The 13,940-nt window shown below is 37.8% G+C and overlaps 1 pseudogene; it reads right to left on the bottom strand.

The window, feature by feature from the left end:
* Window positions 1-5,540: 5,540 nt before the first annotated feature.
* LOC137026488 (serine/threonine-protein kinase pim-1-like) lies at window positions 5,541-13,040 on the bottom strand (annotated as a pseudogene).
* Window positions 13,041-13,940: the final 900 nt, after the last annotated feature.

The raw sequence follows: 13,940 nt of genomic DNA, 5'->3' as shown, positions 1-13,940 counted from the left end.
TGAATGCGGCCAAGTACAGGGATATCCTGGACGAAAACCTTCTCCAGAGTGTACAGGACCTCAGACTGGGCCGAAGGTTTACCTTCCAACAAGAAAATGACCCTAAGCACACATCTAAAATAACGAAGGAGTGGCTTCACAACAACTCCGTGACTGTTCTTGAATGGCCCAGCCAGAGCCCTGACTTAAACCCAATTGAGCATCTCTGGAGAGATCTAAAAATGGCTGTCCACCAACGTTTACCATCCAACCTGACAGAACTGGAGAGGATCTGCAAGGAGGAATGGCAGAGGATCCCCAAATCCAGGTGTGAAAACTTGTTGCATCTTTCCCAAAAAGACTCATGGCTGTATTAGATCAAAAGGGTGCTTCTACTAAATACTGAGCAAAGGGTCTGAATACTAGGACATTGTGATATTTCAGTTTTTCTTTTTTAATAAATCTGCAAAAATGTCAACAATTCTGTGTTTTTCTGTCAATATGGGGTGCTGTGTGTACATTAATGAGGAAAAAAAAAATAACTTAAATAATTTTAGCAAATGACTGCAATATAACAAAGAGTGAAAAATTTAAGGGGGTCTGAATACTTTCCGTACCCACTGTAAATGTATACAGGTATTTGATTGATATGATATATCAAACTATACACTACCTGGGGAGTAGTTTTTTGGTTACCCCCAAATTTATAATTTATTTTGTACCAAATCATTTTGTTTCTAATCTGTCAAATTTTGTTTCTAGTTTGTCATAATAGATTAGACAAAAAATACTCCCCTCCATTGAACCGACTGGTAACGCCCAAGTGCGTCGCACTTTAAAGGTGCTAAAGAGAATGTTTTGTTTTATACATTTTTTCAATATTACTTGAAACTGTCTTTTCTAACTGATAAAAGACTATTTATTAGGTGCACTGAAAGGAATAATATTAATATACATCATCTGTGCATGAGGTATAGGGCCTATAAAACATCAGCCAATCGTTTACGTGATCATCGCATAAACGATTGGCCCTCTGGCTTGTCAATCAATGCCGTGACGTTCCTTGTGAGAGACGTGTGCTGCTGCGCGCTCCAGTAACTTTCCACACTCCACAGGCGCTGCATGCAATGTTTTTGTCAGGAGACAGGAGTAACAACTGCAGATTATGAGTTACCTGCGGTGAGTCCGACATAATGAATCCAAAAAACAGGACACAGCGAATGCCGGTGGTAAAAACTCGTGTTCCAATACTCGTGCACGAGTTTTGGGAGGCTTTCCCTCGAAACGAGCTGTGAAGGAGGGGGGTTGTTCTTACGCATGTGCTCATTTCAAAAACTCACTAACATTCTTTGGTTTCTCAGTCGACGAAAAGATCCTCTTTAGCACCTTTAACAAAAACAACGCGAGTGGTGCTCTACTGTTTGAATGAGAGCAAAGAGCGTAGAAGGGTCATTCTACAGAAACGTCCACTTTTCTGTCCCTAGACTTTACAGAAATATTACACTTGAAAAACACTTTAGGATTACAATTTTTTTATATTTCAATAATGTACAATATAATAATGTGGTCTAAGTTTATGTGTAAGTTTTATGTTAAAAAAAGAAATACATTTTAAGACATTTTGTCATACCAAAAGTGGACGTTTCTGTAGAATGACCCAGAACCCAAGAGGCGACCAGGAGGCAACACTTCGATACATTTTGGGGAGCAGCCACGAGGTGGCGCATTTGTAGCGCGGCCACCATTTTGGGGTGAATATTCTTACCGGATAACAGCACAGACACACAGAAACAATAACAACGAAAGAGAAGTTAAAGTCAGGGTGGAATAAAAGAACACAATGTTCGGCAATCCACTGCGACTATCAGTGTGATAGTACAAATGTTGCCTTTCATCGTTTTCCCAAAGACCCTGACAGGTAATTATTTTTTTTAAAAAAGTGTAGAAATATTGTGTGTTTTGAAGTGGAACATGCTAGCGTTATCTTAGTTGCTAACTTTAACTGTTTTTTTTTTTTTTTTTTTTTGTCTAGTAGTAAATGTAATTCCTTTTTAGGAGCTCCATGTCCTAGTCATAGATACATACATATATGCCTCTGAGTTATCTTATAAGATTAGTTTGCTGAATTCATGCATTTTATGATCACTTATTTTGTATGTAACGTTAAGTGTAACGCTACCTCCCGGGAAATGGTCTAACGTTATTATAACGTCAGATGAAATTAATATCACTTCACTCTTATTAAAAAAAAAAAAAAAAAAAAAAAAACCTTGACTGTTAAAATAATCTCCTAATTATTTAAACCTAAAAATGACCTCTGCACTGGACAAAATATATGTAGTAGTCATATTTATACTTACCTGCAATGCATATTTAAATGATAATAGACTAAACAGACTGGCTTTAGGCTTATTCCCTTCTTGATTTAGAATGAATGTAGGCCTATCCTGTTTTTCTACTTCCTCAGCAGTTCTTGTTCATTTAGTATTGAAAATGTCATGTACCCTACAATGCTGTCTTTTACAGGTGTGCCAGGTGGTTGCTGCATCTCAGGAATGCATCTTTGATGGGGATAAGCTCTCAGCTTTATTTTTATTCATCAAGGAGAACCAATGGACTGCTCTGTGGTCATCCACTTGACTTCTGAGTCAGGTCAGGGAGAGTACTCCGACAGGACCAGCTATCTACAAGAACATGAGGTCTAGGCAACTCAGAATCAGAATTGGTTTATTGTCACTAATTATGCATTAACACAAGGGGTTAAACAGACTATAAAATATATAAAGACATGCCAAAAGCAAAAACAAACTGTAAAATGAGGAAAGTAAACGGGCCAAAGATGACTAGGTAGGCTGGTGTTAATAAGGAGTCAGTGATAACTAAAATATACAGAGAGGGGTAAAATTAAAGAGAAAACCCGATTAAAAGAGTGGAGAAACATATCAAATGCAATCCTCTGTAAATAAGCCTGCACTTAATCTTAATGGAAATTCTCATAACACATTTAATTTTATTTGTGAAATATCATCAGGTAAACCTAATGATTAATATTTGTTGGTTTGATCATGTATCTGGTGGAAGGATCATGTGCAGAGGTCATTTTTAGGTTTAAATAATTAGGTGATTATTTTAACAGTCAAGGTTTTTTTTTTTTTTTTTTTTTTTTTTTAATAAGAGTGAAGTGATCATGTATCGTAGATTGTATAAAAACTTTAATCCCAGCCTGTTTGTTGATGAGGTCAATAATTCAAATTGTTCTGCAGCTCTTCAGGAGGAGGATGTAAATGCTTCTCTTAACATTTTTATGGACACTTTTAGTAAAATAGTTAACAAACATGCACCTCTCCGGAAAAGATCTATAAAAATCAACAGCGCTCCATGGTTAGATGAAGAGCTAATGTCCCTCATGAGGCAAAGGGACGATGTCAAAGATCTGGCCTTCAAATCAAAATGTGATGTAGATAGAGCACATTATCGCAAGTTGAGAAACAAAGCTACAAAATTAAATAACATAAAAAAGAAAGCATATTATGGACAAAAAATCTCCAATTCTATGAATGATAGCAAACAATTGTGGAAAGTATTACAGGAATTGATGTGTAAAAAGCCAAATAATTTGAATATGTACATGGAGACTAATGATGGTGACATTATTAGTAAACCATATGATATTGCCAATCATTTGAATATTTTTTTTATATGCAAAGTAGAACAATTAAGATCTTGTATGACAATGCTAGATATTGAATCTCCTTGTGACAATGTTAGATCTATTATGAGAGGGAAAACTTGCTCCTTGTCATTTTATACTTTTAGTGAGGACAATGTTAAGAAGTTGCTTCTTTCTTTATCTGATGAGAAAACGTCTGGTACTGATCATCTTGATGGCAAAATTTTTAAAATTGTTGCAAATATTTTGTGCAAACCAATATGTCATATCTTTAATAGATCAGTACTCAGCGGAGTGTTTCCTAAGCTATGGAAACAGTCTAAAATTGTACCTTTACTTAAAGAGGATAAGGCAGGGTTTTCTCCTTCTAATTGTAGACCAATTCATATTCTTCCTGTATTAAGCAAAATATTTGAAAGGTTACTTTTTAATCAAATGCTAGAGTACTTTAAATTAAATGATTTGCTTACTAGTTCACAGCATGCCTATAGACCAGGCCATTCAACTAACACCGCATTAGTGCATATGGTCAATCAGTGGCTTACATATATGGAGGACAAAAGACTTGTTGGTGCAGTACTTTTAGATTTTACAGCTGCATTTGATGTAATTGACCATGATATTCTGTTGTCAAAGCTCAAGTATTATGGGTTCTCACAATTGTCTGTTTCACTGATAAGGAGTTATCTTAATGGCAGAACTCAGCAAGTATTTTTTAATGGTAGTTTTTCTGACAGTAAATGTATATCATGCGGTATTCCACAGGGCAGCTGTTTGGGTCCACTTTTATTTTCAATTTTTGTGAATGATTTGCCCCATGTTGTTAGAAATGCAGAAGTTGTACTGTATGCAGATGATGCAACTTTATTTTGTGCATCTCCTTCAATCACCAATCTAAGTCTGAACCTTCAAAACCAATTAAATTTGATTATCAACTGGGTTAATTTGAACAAATTAGTTCTAAATATTTTCAAAACCAAATGTATCGTTTTTGGTACTAAACATTTGTTAAATAAACCTTGTAACCTAAATTTGACTATTGATACAACTTCGGTTGAGCAGGTTACTAAAACTAAACTCTTGGGTGTCAAGCTGGATAATCAGCTCTCATGGACTGATCAAATAAATCATATTGTTTCCAGGATGGGCAGAGGCATTGCTTTGTCTAGGAAGTGTGTGCCGTTTTGTCCACCCTCAGTCATGAGAACAGTTGTCCAGTCTCTGGTCTTGTCACACCTGGAGTACTGCTCAGTTATTTGGTCCAGTGCTACACAGGAGCACTTGAAAAAACTTAAACTTGCACAGAATAGAGCTGCCAGGGTAGCTCTTGGCTGTTCGTACAGGACCAGTGTGAATGAGATGCACACTATATTAGTATGGCTGAAGGTACAGGATAAATTAAAGATAAGTCTTCTGTGCTACATGCATAATGCCATCTATAAAAACAATCCCAGATTTTTTGTGGATAAATTGGTGTACAGTGGGTATTGCCACCAACATATTACTCGGCAGGTCAGCTCTGGTGATTTAGTTGTTCCCTTTGCACAGTCAAATTGTATGAGGAGAACTGTATTATTTAGATCCTCGGTAGCTTGGAATCAACTGTCAATGTGTATAAGACAAATAAGCAACAGATATTATTTTAAAAAGATGGTGAAAAAATGTATGATCTGTAATGGAAATTAAGTGTAATGATTCAAATTGAATTGTATTTATTCTTTTGCTAACATATTGTAAAAAGTGTGATGTGATTGTATATAATATGTTTTGATTTTGTAAAATGGACCTCAGGAAGATTAGCGACCATTCGTGGAAGCTAATGGGGTTCCAAATAAATAAATAAATAAATAAATAAATAAATTTGTATGTATTTTGTTTTTCCAGAACAGTAATGCTGTGCTGGGGTCTGATCAACATCCCTGAGGGTGTCCTACCAAAACGTGTCCTGGACCTGCTGAGTGAGATGAGGCCACTAGTTTCACCACCAGCATCTGCCTTTGACCATGATGGAAGTGTACGGGTTTACATAGCTGGATATATGGCCAGTAAGGTTGTGGGGAAATTCGCAGACCGTGAAGATGGTCCCTGTAAGCAGTGTAAAATCTTGGCCACAGAAATCCCTGCAGATTCACGGTATGCATTCCTCAAGGATAAACAGTAGGGGAGTGCGTGGTAAGTTGTCACAGTTTTCACAATGTCTATCTGAGCACCATACATTACAATGGTATAAATTTCATACCAAATGAAAGAAGGAAGTCTTGGGCACAGAAGTCTTGTTGTATTTATTACATTTTCATATCTTATCTCATTACGAAGTTGTAGACTGTTGAATAGAGAATGTGCACTTGTGACAATTTGCCCCATCGGCGAGTAAGTTGTCACACTAGATTATCTAAACATAAGAACAGAAGTACTTGATTGTGATTATTGATTTTAATTTTTAAATTCAAACCAGAACTGTAAATATAAACAATCATGCCTAGAGAATTTGGAAAAACAATGATTTCAATCGAAACAATACACATTTCAATCAAAACACATTAAGTTTAACTTTAAACTCAAACTTTCTCTGGCTTGCACATTGATCCATGATAACTGAATGGAATACTGCAGATAACTCACTTAACTTAACATGTTTAACCTCTGAACAAAACAGATGCCTTGTTATATATTAAATGTCTATTTTTCTGATGCAGGTCCTTATTTTAATTTCATATGTTGGTATTAATTCAGTGTTTATAATGCTAATACTTGAACTTCAAATAATTTCAACCCAAACTGACATGGTTTCTAGAGAGCAAAGGTTTTGTGGATAAAAAAAGTGGCTCAAGGTCATTTGGATCTTCTGAGATACTAGTTATTGGTCTGTTGTTGATGATGCTTTCCACCTCACACATGATGGAATGAAGAGAGAGCACCAAGTATCGGATTAGATGCTCCCAAACCCCACCTTGATGAGAACCAGCTGGACTGTTGAAGATCCATTTAATCCCTTTCTGTACCATGGCATTTTCAATTTTGTTATGGTCCAGGTTTCTCAGTGCTTCTCGCAATTCTCTTTCTGCGGTGACAAAATTTTTGCCATTGTCTGAACACGCAACTGACACCAGTCCTCTTCTAACTTATAAAACGCCTCAAAGCGTTCATGCATGAATCCGTGTTCAAACTATCAGCTATCTATCTCATTGTGTACTGCTCTGATTGTTAGGCAAGTGAACAACACTCCATACATTTTTGTCTTGTTAAGAAGAGGTGTACAAAATTTCAGAGATGAAAACGCATGCGTATCTTGTGGTTTTTAACAGCTCATGTGTTGAGTTACACTGGTGGGCGACTCGCTCTAGACATGTGTCTGATGTTTCTTATGGCGGTCTTGAGGTCCTGAGGGTGTACAGGGGTGAGTCTGGCGATATCCTTTTATTGTTTTGTAAAAACAATTTAATTGTTTTCACGTTAGTCTCTCTACCTCTGGAGTCAGGGTTAAGCTATAAGAAAGTGAGGGCTACACAGGTTTAAATCTGATCGCCACAGTGCTGCTGGCGCTTTATTTTGTCATTTGGCAGTCGTACGTCCTGTGAGCTGATGTAATCATTGGCACCATCTTGCTCTGCATGTACGGCCTAACAGGAATTGTGGGGCTCGGGACGCTGGCGCGCTTCACCAGATCAGAGTTCATATACTTGTAGTATACTCGTTTTAAAATCTAGTGAGCTCCCTTGCTTATTAAAGCTGTATCACAACTGAATTTGGATAACTGGAAGATGGATTTGAAATGTGTGTCATCCAAACACGGGACACTCAACTCTCAACTGATTTCAGTTTAGTTTGTCGGTTAACATGTTGGTAAACTAAATTACACATAGTAAACATAAAAATATATAACACCCATGGATAATTAATTCTAATTATGCTAAATGATTTCCATTCCAACACTTTTTGGTATATAAAATATATTAGGCCTACACTGTTTTACACAAATTATTTTTACCTCACTGTAGAGTATAATGTGATCATCTCAACAGAAAAGACTAAGTCTCATGTGTGTTATATAATGAGCACTGCGTATTTTTGAGTTGCTGTGTATGTCTTTGTACATATTTTTTTTCAGTTGAGTAAGGGTCTGTGGTGTTTAATGTGTGTTTTGTTCTCTTTTCTAGTGCTTACTTCTGACTCACAATCTCTCGGTGTCTACAGCTGACAGGCTGCCGGATTTTTTTTACTACAGTTTCCATATCTTTAAATCCAAGTTTGATTACAATTTGTAATCGATAGGGCTGGGTACCGAACTCGATACTTTTTAGGTACCGATCGAACTGCCTCGATACTATCGAGTATCGAAAAGTGTCTTGTCATTCGGTACCAAATTTCGGTACCTCAGAATGGAGCCGAGTAGAGGGGCGGAGAAATGCTTGCGCTGTCTCGTTGAGGAGCAAGTAACGTTGCGCTACATTATATTTAAATATATAAAACTATACGCGCGAGAGAGACCCTATGTACGAGAGGGCGAGTGAATCAACGGTTTCGTTTTCAGTTTATCTCCGAATGTACGGGTGAGAAACGGCTGTTTATGTGAGCAGCCGGTTCACTACAGATACTGTTAACAGAAAACAAAAGTGTCGCACTGCCTGCAGAAACAGCGGAACGCGCGATGTTTTTTAGACTAGTTATGGACAGGTACAACACACAGCAGCTTTACATCAGCGTTCGTCCCTCAAGTCTATGGAAACACGCGACCGGTTCGTGACAGGCTCGTTCGCCTGCACGAGCACAGGCTCTGCCTCTGGCTCCAGAACGCGAACAATTCTGCTGAAAAAGGGGTATCAGCGTCCTCCTGATACTGCGGATAATCTGCGGGTCGGGCCAAGTAATAAAAAAATAACATTCAAATTAATTGCGGGTGGATGAGAGATGAATCATTAATGTGTTGATTTTAATAAAGACACAGAACTCTTATTTCACGGTAAGACGCAACAAACTTGCGTCACTCTTACTTCCGCTTTGATCTTGTTAATAATAATTAATTTTTTGAAGAAGAACATTTGCTGAGTGATTTAGTGTTGGGTAAATTTTGTTAATTTGTGCTTTTTTATTATTCCCCGCAGTGGCTCAGGAGATGAGTCTTTGAGTCTGAAAAAAGTCAACAAAGTTAAAATATAAAACCAAAGATTTTTTTGAGGTTATGTAATCTTGTTTAAACAGATTTTATAAAATTGGTATCGAAAAAGGTATCGTTTAGGTATCGGTATCGAAGTCAAGGTATCGGTATCGTCTCGGTATCTAACATTTTTGAACGATACCCAGCCCTAGTAATCGGTCATATATAATAGTATTTTCATTAAAACGGTTTGCTTTTAAACAATAACCTGATGTAGAATTGAACAGCTTTTTCTGGAACACTTACCTGCAGGGCATAAAAGTTTTTGCCACACCTGTTAGTGGCCGGTGACATATTTTTTACTGGCCATTGAACTGGTTTTGCAAAAATAGCCATTTATGACACCAACATTTTAGCTTTTTAGAGTGATTTTTTTTTTTCCTTTACCTTTTTTTGTTTGATTAACATTAAAAACACAGGCAGCAGCAGAAATATTAGGCTGCTGTCACTTTAAGAATTAATGCACAGATCCAATATACTGATACTGCACAGTGTTTACATTCACTCAAGCCATATGTTTACACAAATGTTTGCACAAAATGCGCACACTAAGCTTCCTACACAGTGCACGAGAAACAAATTGAGTTCCCTTTTGCATCTTGTTGCACTTGAATATTTAAATTGGCAAAGCTTAAACTTTTGTGATGATGAAGCACTGTCCCAAGCGTCATTCATGTTTGTTCACGTTCATGTTCTCACAACAATGCATTATTAGAAATGAAAATGTAGAAAATGTTACCGGCCAACTGACGATTGACACAGTTTCATATACTCATTAACACCGATTTTTACTCTCATTTGGTGGTTGGTTAATTTTAAAATTGTTAATTTTAGGCCCTGTTTACCTGTATGGCTGGAGCTTGCATGTCATGTGTACGTCATTTAAAAATGGATTTGTCAATTTCTTTTATTTATTTTCTTTTTGAAGGATACAAATTTAGTAAGTGCACTATTAATGTGTAAGATCCCTCTTTCTTTTTTATTAAAAAACACATTTTATAAACTAATTTTTAATCATCCGTTTATTATTACGAATAATTTCTTTTGTCTTTTGCACTTCTTGTTTGTTTCAAAGACAAAAGAAATTAAACACCTTATCCAAACACAGCTTTGTTTATCGTGTATGCATTGTTTCCTTTGGTGTGACAAACAGAATGGAAATACATTATTATAGTACAGATAACTGAGAAAAACTATTTTATGAATAACCTCATGTTTTATTAAAATGTCCCTACATTTCAAATTATTTAGAGAAATGATGCTGCATTTTTATTTGTTGACATATAATCAAGCCAAATCAATAATGTTGTGGAATATTTTACATATTTGTCTTAAAGATTTTATATTATAAATAGATTTAAAGATCTACACTTTTACTTACCTGCATTAATTAGTAAGTACAAAATGATTTCCCAAAATGATTAAATGTAAACATTAATTTTAATTTTTTTTATTTCAGATTTGCTTTTACTGGCTGGTTGGACACCAAGAGCTCTGACACCAGTAGTAGATGAAATGGGGAGCTCTGATACCCGGACATCTGTGGCAGCCGTGACATGAACGTCTAGGACCAGGCAGTCATGACAGGAAGCTTAGAGACCAAGGTGACTGAGACGATCTTGAGGAAACAACAGGAGCCGCCTTTGAAGTGTCTGTGGCAGGAATCACTGGGGCTGCCAAAACTGGGAGTACTGGCATCAGGGCGGTTGAGACAGAGAGAGTTAGCCAAGACAAGGAACCTGGGCAGGAACCTCTTGAGTGACTGGAGCAGACATGAGGTGGCCATCACAGAAACCTTTTGAGTGGCCATAGGAGGAATCTCTGAGGTTTGACAGGCTGGAATGACTGGAATATCTGGGACCAGACAGCCTTTGGTGCTTGCAGGAATATCTGTGGAGGCAACAACACCATTAGGGTGCCTGTGACAGGACTTGCTGAGAGCACTGGCATTGAGGAGGCATTGACAGACTGGTCTGGAAATCTCTTTAGTACCTGTGGCTGGCATCAAGGTGGTTGAGAAGGGAGCTACACATCCCTCCTGGAGCAGTACCGCCAGACGCAAATACTGCTTCCTCAAGCCAAGGCACAAGACACAACGCAAGGCTTGCTCGCCCGCAAGACGCAAAGGCGAGAGGAGGGATGGAAGCATCTCCCAGCCCTCCGGAAGCAGTACCGCCAGACGCAAATACTGCTCCCTCAAGCCAAGGCACAAGACGCAATGCAAGGCTTGCTCACCCCGCAAGACGCGAAGGCGAGAGGAGGGATGGAAGCGTCTCCCATTGCAGCCCGCAAGAAGCCAAGCTGCCATAAGAGACGCCAACTGGAGTGGCCTTATGCAACGACCTGAAACAAAACAGAAATAAGACTTGGCAATGTCTTCCCATGAGAAAATAAATGATTTTTTAGCCGATCTAGGGTTCACTACCTTAAACCAGTTGTGGGACAGGATTAGCCCCAGTCCAAGTCGTCGACTTAGCTTGTCCTGCAGGAGAGCCCTGAGTAAATGACAGCACTGTGCAGGAAGACGGGAGGGACATCTGATTATTACCTTAAACTTTACAACTACTCTATTTGATCATGTTAAGACGTTTTGTATGATTCTGAATGATCTCACCTGTTGACAGGCCAGGTTTGGACCAGAGCTTCCGTTTAAGGAGCAGCAGGTCATAGTCACTTGGGTAATGTCCGCATAACATTGCGAACATCAAAATCCCAAGTGACCATGCCGTCGCCTGCCTGCCATAATACATCCCCCTCTCATGGTACTCTGGAGGGGAGTACACTCCTGTGCCTGGAGGAAAGAGATTTTGTTTGATGTGTAAGTTTGATTTACCTCGTAACTCGTCAAGTGCCAAACTGCAGCTTTGAGTGACAACACATACCAGAGAATGACCTGTATGGCGAAGTCCTCAACATGTCCCCACATCCGAAATCAATCAGCTTGACTTCAGATGTCTCACTGTTAATAAGGAGGTTGTTCAGTTTTATGTCTCGTTGGAGGACTCCACGAAGACAGCACATGTTTGCAGCTTGAGTCGCCTGCCGCATGATTTGCCTCGTTTTCTCTTCATTGAGTCTCCCACCGTGACGCTTCATGAACTGAACAAGATCCTCACAGGGAAAGGGACATTTGAGGACCATTACGAAGTGGTCAGGGTGGTCCTGCCAGTCCAGCAGCCTGATGATCTCTGGCACGCTGGGACCTTTATTCGCCAGGATGGTGAGGGCGATCTCTATTGGAAGGGGGTTTGGATGATCAGGCTAGAAGACAAACAATTTTCATCTTCAGTAGATGGAGGTGGTTTTCCAACAGTGATTTGTTATTAAAATTAGATGTTTTGTAGTGTAATGTACTTACAATTAATAAACATTCCGTGTCCCTGGTCTTTGTGACATATTTCAAAGCCAACTAATGAAAAAAATTAAAAGACACACTAAGAGGATGTAGAGTACAAGAGGACGATGAGACAGAGCAAACATATGGCTTGATGATGTGTTATTTATTTTTACTTACTTTAAGATCATCATCCAAACGTCTCCCTTCTTACACCACACCAAAACCGCCTTTCCCAAGCTGTTCGCCAACACTGTAGCGGCAGAAGATGTAGTCTATTAAAAAATAAAATAACATGACACTTCACTGACGTGAGAGAAGTGTCTTATCGAAAACTACTCTAAATTTCCTGTAAAATTGAATAGAGAATATATTTAGGGTTTTAACATTTGTACATTAATGTCATGGAGTAAAGATCTCATCATGGCATGGATGTGGATTTTGGTATAATATTTACTGATGTGTATTTGATATTGTATGTGATTGTATTGATAGTATACGTTATTACATGGTCAAATATAGATGTAGTAATTTAGATTCTCTTAAGTCGTGTCATTTACCACACTTCTTCCTGCCCATGCTACCTTCCTCTTCTCCCCCTCATCCTGCTGCAGCTTCACCTCTCCCTGACCTGAGCTGCTCTCTGGAGGATGTTTTTTGGCAGCTCTGAAGAAAGAGGTCAGCCTCCTCCACCACTTCTTCTTCTTCCTCTTTCTTTTCTCCTGCACTCTTCATTTCATAATGCATCTTCAAGAACCAAATACAGTGTTTAGCATAAATTAGGCCTTCAATTCAGAAAAAAAAAGTGTGCTATAACTGCAAACACCAAATACAGCTATATCCACAGAAGAAACATCTTCATCAGCTCCTCTCTTGTTCTTCGGGGTTTCTCTTAAATTCATGTTTATAACAGTGCAGTCTGGCTGTACAGTGATCACATGATTTGACTGCTCCTGAAACATTGTTTTCTTATGCGTTTTCTAGGTCCAATACAATCTACAGTGCAAAGAAAAGTGTATTAGGATATAACCTGAACTCTCGCCACCATTATTGATCAGTCCACAACTGTTTTTAAACAGAGTTTTCAGGAATTCATGTAAGAAATGACAAACCTCCTGGCAGAGAATAGCACCGTAAACCACATTTCTTCTTTTCGATTCTTGAAAAAAACATGTAAGGTGTGTAAAAATATCAAGGATTTAGGCAAATGTAATTAAAATAATGTAAGAGATATTAATTTTCTCACTTTTGTCATGGGTCATTTGTTTTTATTGTTTAAATGCTTATCTGAATGTTAAATGATCATTTAACGCTTATGAATTTAAACACAATTCTACTAGCTAGTCTTTTAGTTCATTTTTTTTTAGAAACGTTTATTTATGTTAACTCTTCTAACTATTGCTCTATGAATTGCAGTGTGTTTTATATTGCTTGTGTCATTGTAAATGCTAATAAAAATGTCTTAAACGATTACATATTATTTTGATGTGTTATGCTTATGGGTATTTTCTAGTGATAAAGTAACTATATAAGCAGGTTAATTCATACAATTTAATTAAAATAAATTAAAAACTAAATCAATAAAATGAACCCATAAAAGGTTCTATATAGAACCTTTTTCCTGGCAATAAAGAACCCTAAAGGGTTCTTTTGGTTGAACCCTTAAAAAGAGTTCTATAGAGAACATTTTAGGGGTTCCATATATGAAGCGCCTGATAGAACCTTTTTAGGTTGTATATAGAACCTTTTCTTGTGTACAAATGAGATGTACAAGGAAGCTCTGAAGAGGCAGAGAGAGGAAG

Source organism: Chanodichthys erythropterus, chromosome 9 (assembly GCF_024489055.1).
Source record: "Chanodichthys erythropterus isolate Z2021 chromosome 9, ASM2448905v1, whole genome shotgun sequence".
Taxonomy (NCBI): Eukaryota; Metazoa; Chordata; class Actinopteri; order Cypriniformes; family Xenocyprididae; genus Chanodichthys; species Chanodichthys erythropterus.
This window is presented reverse-complemented; position numbering and strand designations above follow the sequence as displayed.